Source organism: Primulina huaijiensis, chromosome 8, assembly GCF_012295235.1.
Source record: "Primulina huaijiensis isolate GDHJ02 chromosome 8, ASM1229523v2, whole genome shotgun sequence".
NCBI classification, from domain to species: domain Eukaryota; kingdom Viridiplantae; phylum Streptophyta; class Magnoliopsida; order Lamiales; family Gesneriaceae; genus Primulina; species Primulina huaijiensis.
The window spans coordinates 1,937,602-1,946,707 of NC_133313.1; the positions used below are offsets into that span (position 1 = coordinate 1,937,602).

A 9,106-nucleotide genomic window follows, 5' to 3' on the forward strand; every position below is an offset into this window, starting at 1 on the left:
TATTTTTAGTTATTCTTGAATATGTGTGTGTATATTCAAGTTAATAAAAAAAAGTTATTCGCTATCATGTGCAAGAATTTTGAGTTATCATCAAAATTAAGACGTAGATTAACTACAATTATAGAAAATAATGAAACAACAAATGTTATATAATAATTATTAAAAAAATAAATTTTACTTATTAAAAATAATTATTATTTTCAATTTTTGGGCAAATAAAATATTATAATTTTTTTGGTTATATAGTATAATAAATTTTTATTACAAATTTTAATAAATATAATTTTAAATTTTACGAGGTTTTGTGATTGAAATTGAAAAAATAAAATAAAAGATGTTAATCATTTTGATTTTAAACTATTGTTAGCGGTAAAAAAAAAAGTGTTTTTAAAAAGTCCAAATATAAGGAAAAACATATGGAGGAGAAAATAATGAAAATTTAGTGTTTGTATTGATATTATTTTAATAGCACAAAACTCTTAGGAGACAGTCTCACAGGTCAATTTTGTGAGATGTATATTCTATTTGAGTCACCCATAAAAAAATTTATTTTTTTATTGTAAATATGAGCATGGTTGACATGTCTCATGAATCAATATCCATGAGACTGTTTCACAAAGACCTAATCTTTTAATATAAATGAAAGTGAGTATCTGAGTTTGAGAGATTTCTCAAATAAATGTCCGTCCAAATCCTTAAGTTGAATCAAAGACATTTTTTGACATTTTATAATTGTACATTAGTCTTTAATTCTTGTATTTAATAAAATTTTATAGAGTCATTAAAAGTCTTTTAACATTTTGAATATCTATGGACTTTTTGTAAGGATGTAATCGAGTCGAGCCGAACTCTTGAATGTTTGAGCTGGACTTGTTTATAATCGAGCCGAGCTTGAGCTTTATTTAACAAATATATCCATGACTCACGAGCTTATTCAAGCTTTTATCGAGGCTAAACGAATTTAATAAATAAATTATACATTTAAATTTTCATTAAATTCATTAAAAAATAAATTATATATTTAGAGAAAAATATAACATTCTTACTAAAAATTGTAAATTTACTATAATAAATAAATGTAATAGATTTTTCTATATATTTCATAAGTAATGTGCAAAATCAATAAATCAATTATCAAAACTATTATTTTTTCATCTAAGAGATGACTCAGGAACTTACGAACTAACGAGTCGAATATTGTAAAACTTGAGCTCGGTTTGTTTATCTTAACGAGTCTCATTAAACGAGCTTTTATCGAATCGAGTTTCGAATAGCTCACAGAAGGTTTAGTTCATTTACATCCCTAGACTTTTGTAGAGTTTTTAAAAATTAATTTTGAATGCTACATGACTTTTTAAACTCTACAAAAGTTTATATTAAATACCACTAAATTTTTATAGAGTATATAAAAGTCTAGCTTTAATACCTCTAGACTTTTAAACTCTATAAAAGTAATTAAAAATCTAGAACCAATATACCTTTTTAAATATCCATCAGCATAGTTGTATTTGTGTTCAGACTCTGTTATACCATTTTTTCTGCACTTCCTAATTCACACACAAAATATTTTTACACTCCCTAGGTCCACATATGTTTTTCGGATGAAATTCAGTACAAAATATTGAAAATCTAGAACTAATATATGATATTTGAATAATAATTGTTTTAGATCTACTACAAAAGATAAAATTTTGAGTATAAATTTGAAACACATATATTAATATCAACACTTGCTATACTTGTTCATATGCTCAAATATCATATATTATTATCATGTCTGAAAAAATTGATACTGTAATATCATATATATCAGTACTACATTTTTAATGTTTTGTGCTAATTTTCATCAAAATAAAGACACGAGTCATTAATATTAATATTTGTTATACATGTTTTGGTACTTAAAAGTCATATATTAGAACCATATCTAAAATATTTTGTACTTAAACATCATATGTCATTATCATATTTTAATTTTTTTGTACTTATTTTCAGCTATAAAAAAAACATATCATTAATACTAATATTTATTATATATGTTCGAGTAATAAAAAATCATATATTAGTGTCAAATCTGAAATATTTTGTTCTCAAATATCATATATTAGTACTAGATTTTCAATTTTTTGTACTCAATTTCATCCGAAAAAACAATTTGGGGCCATAGCGTGCGGCAATATTTTTTGTGTGAATAAGAGACTGCAAAAAAAAAAAGTCCCACAGAGACTAAATACAAATACAACTATGTTGATGGGATTTATTGATCATTTATTTTTTTTAATAATTCTATGGATATGAGCTATTTATTTATTTCAATGGCTTTAGATAACTCCATGGATATTTTTTTTAAAAAGAAAATAGTTCTATCGATATGGGTTATAATGCTATATATTTATTTGCATTGGGTTTGGATTTATTTATAATAGATTGATGAACGGACGAAAAATTTAAATGGACTAATCCACCATGTAGATTCTACGTGGTGTTAAGAAATCACTTACGGGTGTTTGGGAGGGGTGATAAGGTGAGTTTATTTTTTTTAACTCATTTTATCCCTCGTTTGGTACGCGTGATTATTTAATCCAGTCAGTCCCTCTTATGAATGATTAGGTTATATTAAATAGGTTAAAATAATATCTCATTACCCCCTAGGATTATTTATCTCACTTTTAGTCCATCTTATTTTTTCAATTTTACCCTTCTCCTAAATTCAAACTCACCACCACTTCCTTCCACCGACCGTCCACCGGCAACCGTCGGCCACCACCGACCACCGCTGTCGATTCCGGCCGACCACCGCCAGCCGCCGACAACAACCTTCGGTCGACCACCGCCGCCATCTCTGGCCGACCCCGCCGTCGGAATGGAAGAAGAAAAAAAAAAAGAAAGGGCAATTTTATCATTTCATCAAAAAATTCCAAATTATCTCACACTTAAAAATCATACCAAACATAATACAATTTTACATTATATATTACATTTCTATCACAATCATTTCTTTTATCATTTACATACTAATAATTAGTTTATTTTATCTTCCAAACCAAACGTAGCCTTAATAAACATAATTAAACCTACGATTAAGTATTTTGTGAGAAATAAAAGTAAGGCATTTTAGTTATCTGTACTACTAACAAAAGGAGAGTGGTAAATAGTTTTGGTGAAGTTTTTCTTAATATTCAAATTTTTTTCTTATACTAACATATTAGTAGAATATCAAATTTCTAATGTAAAATATATGAAGTTTGGCGGATAAAACATTTGTTTCTTAATTAAAAGGGTTCTAGGTTCACTTCACATTTTATTGATTTTGCTTCTTTTTTTATATATATATAATTCATTATTTCAAAATTGTAGTTTAGTCCATAAATATTTTTCATAATTATGATATGATCTATATTTAAATATAAATTAAATTAATTAAAAAAAACTATACAAAGCGTGTAAAAAGGTGCTAGTTTCAATAAAATATTAATTATTAACTTGTCATGCCAATCTTTAGAAGAATTTGACAAAATTTGGACATGGATGTCGTGTCATATCTATGCTTGGATCCAGGTGGCCAAATCCAAAGAAAATCCTCAATAATAAAAAAATTTAGGAAAGAATCATATTTCTCTAAAACTCAATTTTTTTTAAGAGCATTAAAGCTCAAATTTCATCAATTCTAAAGAGAGAACATCATATATTTTTTTCTCGAGTAGAATCAGGAATTGTTCAGTACTCCAAATCAGATGCTTTTTTCTGCGTAGACTAACTTAACAGTCTTTTGTAACCAGTTGGATTTTCCACAAGCATTAATGATCAAACCCCACCATTGTTGTAAACACACACACACACACACATACATAAATATATGGTATATCAATCAGTTCTTGTGATACTAAACTATGGCAAAATACACAACTAATCTTGTTTGCTTTATTTTTGGGTTTTATTGTATTGCAATAACTCCTCCATTGACATGCTCAAATAATGAAACTGATTTACTTGCATTGCTAGCCTTTCAAGCTTCTATTGTTGATCCGCTTGGAGCTTTGAAGTCGTGGAATAAAGCCCAAAACTTTTGCAGATGGAATGGCATTAGCTGTGGTTCCAAACACCCTGATAGAGTTGTGGAGATAAAACCTCATGTCTCAAGGTTTGGGGGGATCCCTTTCCCCTCATGTAGGTAATCTCTCCTTTCTTAACAAAATCAATATACAAAACAACAGTTTGAATAGCGAAATTCCCCAAGAGATAGGTCGCTTGAGGCGCCTAGAGTATGTAGACTTTAGCAATAATTCTTTCATTGGGGAAATACCAAGAAATATATCCCGATGTCCAGCTCTTTGGTACCTTGACTTGAATGGCAATAGCTTATCGGGAAGTATTCCACCTGAGCTCGGTTTTTTGCTCAACCTTGAACAGCTTGGGTTAGGGAAAAACAATCTTTCAGGGGTAATCCCTCCATCTCTTGGCAATCTAACATCTCTCGTGCAGATTTCTTTGTGGGTATGTAACTTGGAGGGAGAAATTCCGGAGTCTTTTGCACAACTTCGGAGACTTAAATTTCTTACATTACCCGGAAATAGTTTGACAGGCAGAATCCCTTCAGGTCTTTTCAACATATCCACTCTCATTGATTTTGGAGTTTCCAGTAATAAACTCCAAGGGGTCATACCTGATAACATAGACCTCACACTTCCTAATCTAATGGGCCTTTATTTGGGAAGCAACCAATTTACCGGAGAACTTCCAGGGTCGTTGTCAAACATTACCTCCCTTGAAATAATATCCTTGGAATACAATAGTTTCACGGGGCAGATACCAAAAGAACTCGGCAGGCTTCCTAATCTCAAGTTCTTTATCACCACTGGTAATCATTTTCAAGATGATATAAATTTTATTGCAGCATTCACAAATTGCACAAACCTAATGACTCTTGAAGTTGGTGATAATATATTAAGAGGTACATTGCCAGACTCGATGTCTAATCTTTCAAGTCAAATCTATAACCTGGAGATATCTGAAACTCAAATACATGGAAATATTCCTCCCGGCATTGGAAATCTTGTTGGTCTCGCTCGACTTTTCCTATATGACAACAATCTTGAAGGTCCTATTCCTTTTAGCATCGGGAAACTTTCAAATTTGGAAGATCTTGCCTTGGAAAGAAATAAATTTGCAAACAAGATTCCACATTCATTTGGAAACTTGACTATGTTAATTCACTTGACCTTGCAAGAAAACAACTTGTCTAGAAGTATACCTCAGAGTCTCGGTAATTGCACCAGCTTGCTGTACTTGGATATGGCAGATAATCTTCTCGATGGCTCCATTCCTCCACAGATTATGAGTCTTCCATCCATTTCGATATTCTTACTTCTATCTGATAATGACTTCACTGGTTCGATTCCAACCGAAGTGGGCTCCTTAACACACCTTTCATACTTAGACTTGTCAAATAATAGACTATCGGGTCTAATTCCAAATTCTGTTAGTGGTTGCATTAGCCTGCAACGGCTTCACCTTGATGGTAATTTGCTTCAAGGAGAGATACCATCGGCACTGAGTTCCTTGAAGGCTTTGCAAGATTTGGATCTCTCAAGAAACAATTTGTCTGGTAAAATCCCAGTGTTTCTCAGTCATCTAAATCTCGAAAACTTGAATCTATCATTCAATAGGCTCGACGGTGAAGTCCCGATACAAGGAGTGTTTGGAAATAAGACAGCAATATCTGTTGAAGGGAACAAAGAACTATGTGGAGGAATTCTTGAGTTATAGCTCCCTCCTTGCCCTTCTTCAAAGTTCAATAAGAAACACTTGCCAACTTCACTTAAAATCTTTGTTCCGACACTAGTCGCTGGAGTCCTATGCATTACACTTAGTGTATCCATTTTCATATACATTTATCGACGAAAAATGACGAAAAAACATTATAAGGGGTCATTACATGATGCCCGATTCATGAGGTTATCCTATGGAGATCTCTTAAAAGCAACTCGTGGATTCTCGGAAGATAACTTGCTTGGTGCTGGAAGATTTGGAACTGTTTATAAAGGGATTCTCGATGATGGAAAGGCATTGGTGGCAGTCAAAGTGCTTAATCTTTTTGCAAAAGCTTTATAGCAGAATGCATCGCACTAAAAGGAATAAGGCATAGGAATCTTTTGAAACTTTTGAGCGTTTGTGACGGTGTAGATTTCCAGATAAATGAATTTAAAGCATTGGTCTATGAATTTATGGCTAATGGGAGTTTGGAAAACTTTTTGTACCCTCGAGAGAAAAAAGAAGAATGTGTTGAGTTCCGGAGCCTTGACATTCTGCAGAGGCTCAAAGTCGCAATTGATATTGCTCATGCACTTGAGTACCTACATATTGGCATTGATTCACCTATCATTCATGGTGATTTGAAGCCAAGTAATGTTCTATTGGATAATGATATGACTGCACATGTGGGTGATTTTGGATTATCTAAGGTAGTTTCAAGCATGCTGGAAGCACCTGAGAGCACCAGTACAATTGGGATCAGAGGTACTATAGGTTATGTTCCTCCAGGTATGTTTTCTTATTCTCATATCTAACAAACTTAATACCTCCCTGGAAAAAAATAAATGAAAGTTATGTCAATAATACATTAGCATTGAACTTGTGAGTAAAAAACAACTGCTATATTTGATTCAATATTCTTGAACCAATGATCAGAATATGGTACAAGTAACTCAGTCTCAATGAAAGGTGATGTCTATAGCTATGGGATCCTTCTGTTGGAGATGTTCACGGGTAAAAGACCAACAGATCAAACCTTCAACGGGAACCTAAATCTTCACAATTTCGTCACCAGTGCTTTGCCAAATCATGTGACAGAGATTGTTGATCCGCCCATTCTCGAAGGACATGACATGAACAAGAAGATGAAGGAATGTGTGACATCTATATTAAGCGTCGGAGTGGCATGTTCAAGAAATATACCAATTGATAGAATGTGCAGGACTGATGTTGTTCGTGAACTTTGTAAAATAAGAGATTATTATACGCTCAAGATTGAGATAAGGTTTATAGTATTGAATCGGACCTATGGATTTATTTCGTATATTTCCATTTGTAATTGAAATGTATATGATCCATTTTGGAGTTGTGTGAAATTTGGTTTTATGTTTGTTTAGATCTTAAAATATTGTGCATAGTATTTGTGCTCCAAACATGTAACACAATTTATATGTGAAAGTCCCTTATTTTACCTCGTTTCATCAAAGTATAAAAGACAAAATTTTATGTTGCACCATATTTGTTTCACTCGACGGATATAGTCATTCATTTGATGCAGGAATGAGATGTTTTAATCAATGTGTGAATATATTATTACGACAATGGATTATTACGTAATTACTCGGGTTATCGTGTTTTATAATGTTTTATAAATAACATATTTTTATACTAAATATCAGTGTTTCGTTGTACGCGTTACGTGTTTGTATAGTTTTTTTTAATAAAAATTTATTTGGCATCTAATTAATATTTTGTACTTGGTTTGCCATCCAAAGACCAATTGGTCAAGATTTTAAAACGTCTTCCAAATGAGATCTTGTAATAGCAAATACATCAGCATCTTTAAGTTATTTAAAATAAGTTCATTCAAACACTTTAACAATTTATAAGTTTTTAAAACAACTTATAAGATACAAGAACTTATAATTTATTTTAAATAAGTTTAGTCAAACATTTTTTAAATTACTATGTTATCCAATATTCATTATATGTATGTGGAGAATGACGATTTAGTCCTCGTGCTTGTATACTAAAACACTTTTGATTTCTAAACATTTTTATGCAACATTTTTTGGTCCCTAAATTTGAAAAAATGCGATAAATGACTAAATATGTCTTACTATTTACTTTATGGACAAAAAATGTTACATTTAAATAAATTTGATAATGTCAAATCATGTGTAAATTTATTTTTAAAAATGTATAAATTTTTGTTCATCTATATGGTTATAAAAATATAAATAAATTGATACTATGGGATTATTTCAGCCTCATTTTTCCCGTGTTAATTCCTGGCCTTAAATATTTTAATGCAATATTTTAACCCATAAATCTCTTAAAAATTATGAATTTGTACGATTTGATGTAATACTTTATTCAATAAAACTTTTTTTTTTTAAAAAAAATAAGAGATTAAATCGTGCTATTAACTCCAGGCAAGAAGTAATTACTTGATATCTTTTAAATTTTAGAGAAAAATTATTATGTTAAAAAAATAATTGTAAACTATACTTGATATCTTTTAAATTTTAGAGAAAAATTATTCTGTTAAAAAAATATTTGGAAACTAAACTGTTATAGACTTCTTTCTAGGCAGCTCAATTGTTTTTACAACAATGGTGTTAAATTTTGATTATAATTAATTTAAAATAATAAGTTACAAAAATTTATGATGATAAATTTAATAATTTTACATCTTGCTATGTTTTATTTTTACTATATTAAAATTTTATATAAATTTTTTTCAAAATTTTCTATACATATATTATAATAAAATATGTCAAAATAAATAAATGATATTTTATTTATCATAATGTTTTCACTATAAAATTTTTAGTCCCTACATTTAGGTGGCGTTTGGTTCATGAGATTAGGTGGGTTTATGATTGTTAAACCCACCTAGTCAAGCGTTTAGTACGATTTTTATTTAACCAACTCAATCCCTTCTATAAATGATTAGGTTGTATAAGGTGTGATAAAATAATAACTTCTCACCCTCTAGGATTATTTATCCAACTCTTAATCCATCTTATTTTTCCAATTTTACCCTTCTCTTATATCCAAACTCACCGTCACGACCGACCGCCGGTCGACCGCAGCCGCCGCAGGTCGACCGCCGCCGTCGGTCGACCACCTCCGGCCGGCCGCCGCCTACTGACGGTCGACCACCGTCGCAGCCGGCCGGCCGACTACTGTCTCCGCCGACCCCCACACCGTCGTCGCAGCCGGAGTAAAGGAGGAAAAAAAAAAGAGAAGGGAAATTTTGTCATTTCATCAAAAAATTCAAAATTATCCCACACTTAAAAATCATACCAAACATAATACAATTTTACCTTATATATTACATTTCTATCAC

The 9,106-nt window shown here is 31.1% G+C and overlaps 1 pseudogene; it reads left to right on the forward strand.

Annotated features, from left to right (window-relative positions):
* The first annotated feature begins 3,770 nt into the window (after positions 1 to 3,770).
* On the forward strand, positions 3,771 to 7,222 carry LOC140982356 (receptor kinase-like protein Xa21; annotated as a pseudogene).
* The last annotated feature ends 1,884 nt before the right edge of the window (positions 7,223 to 9,106 follow it).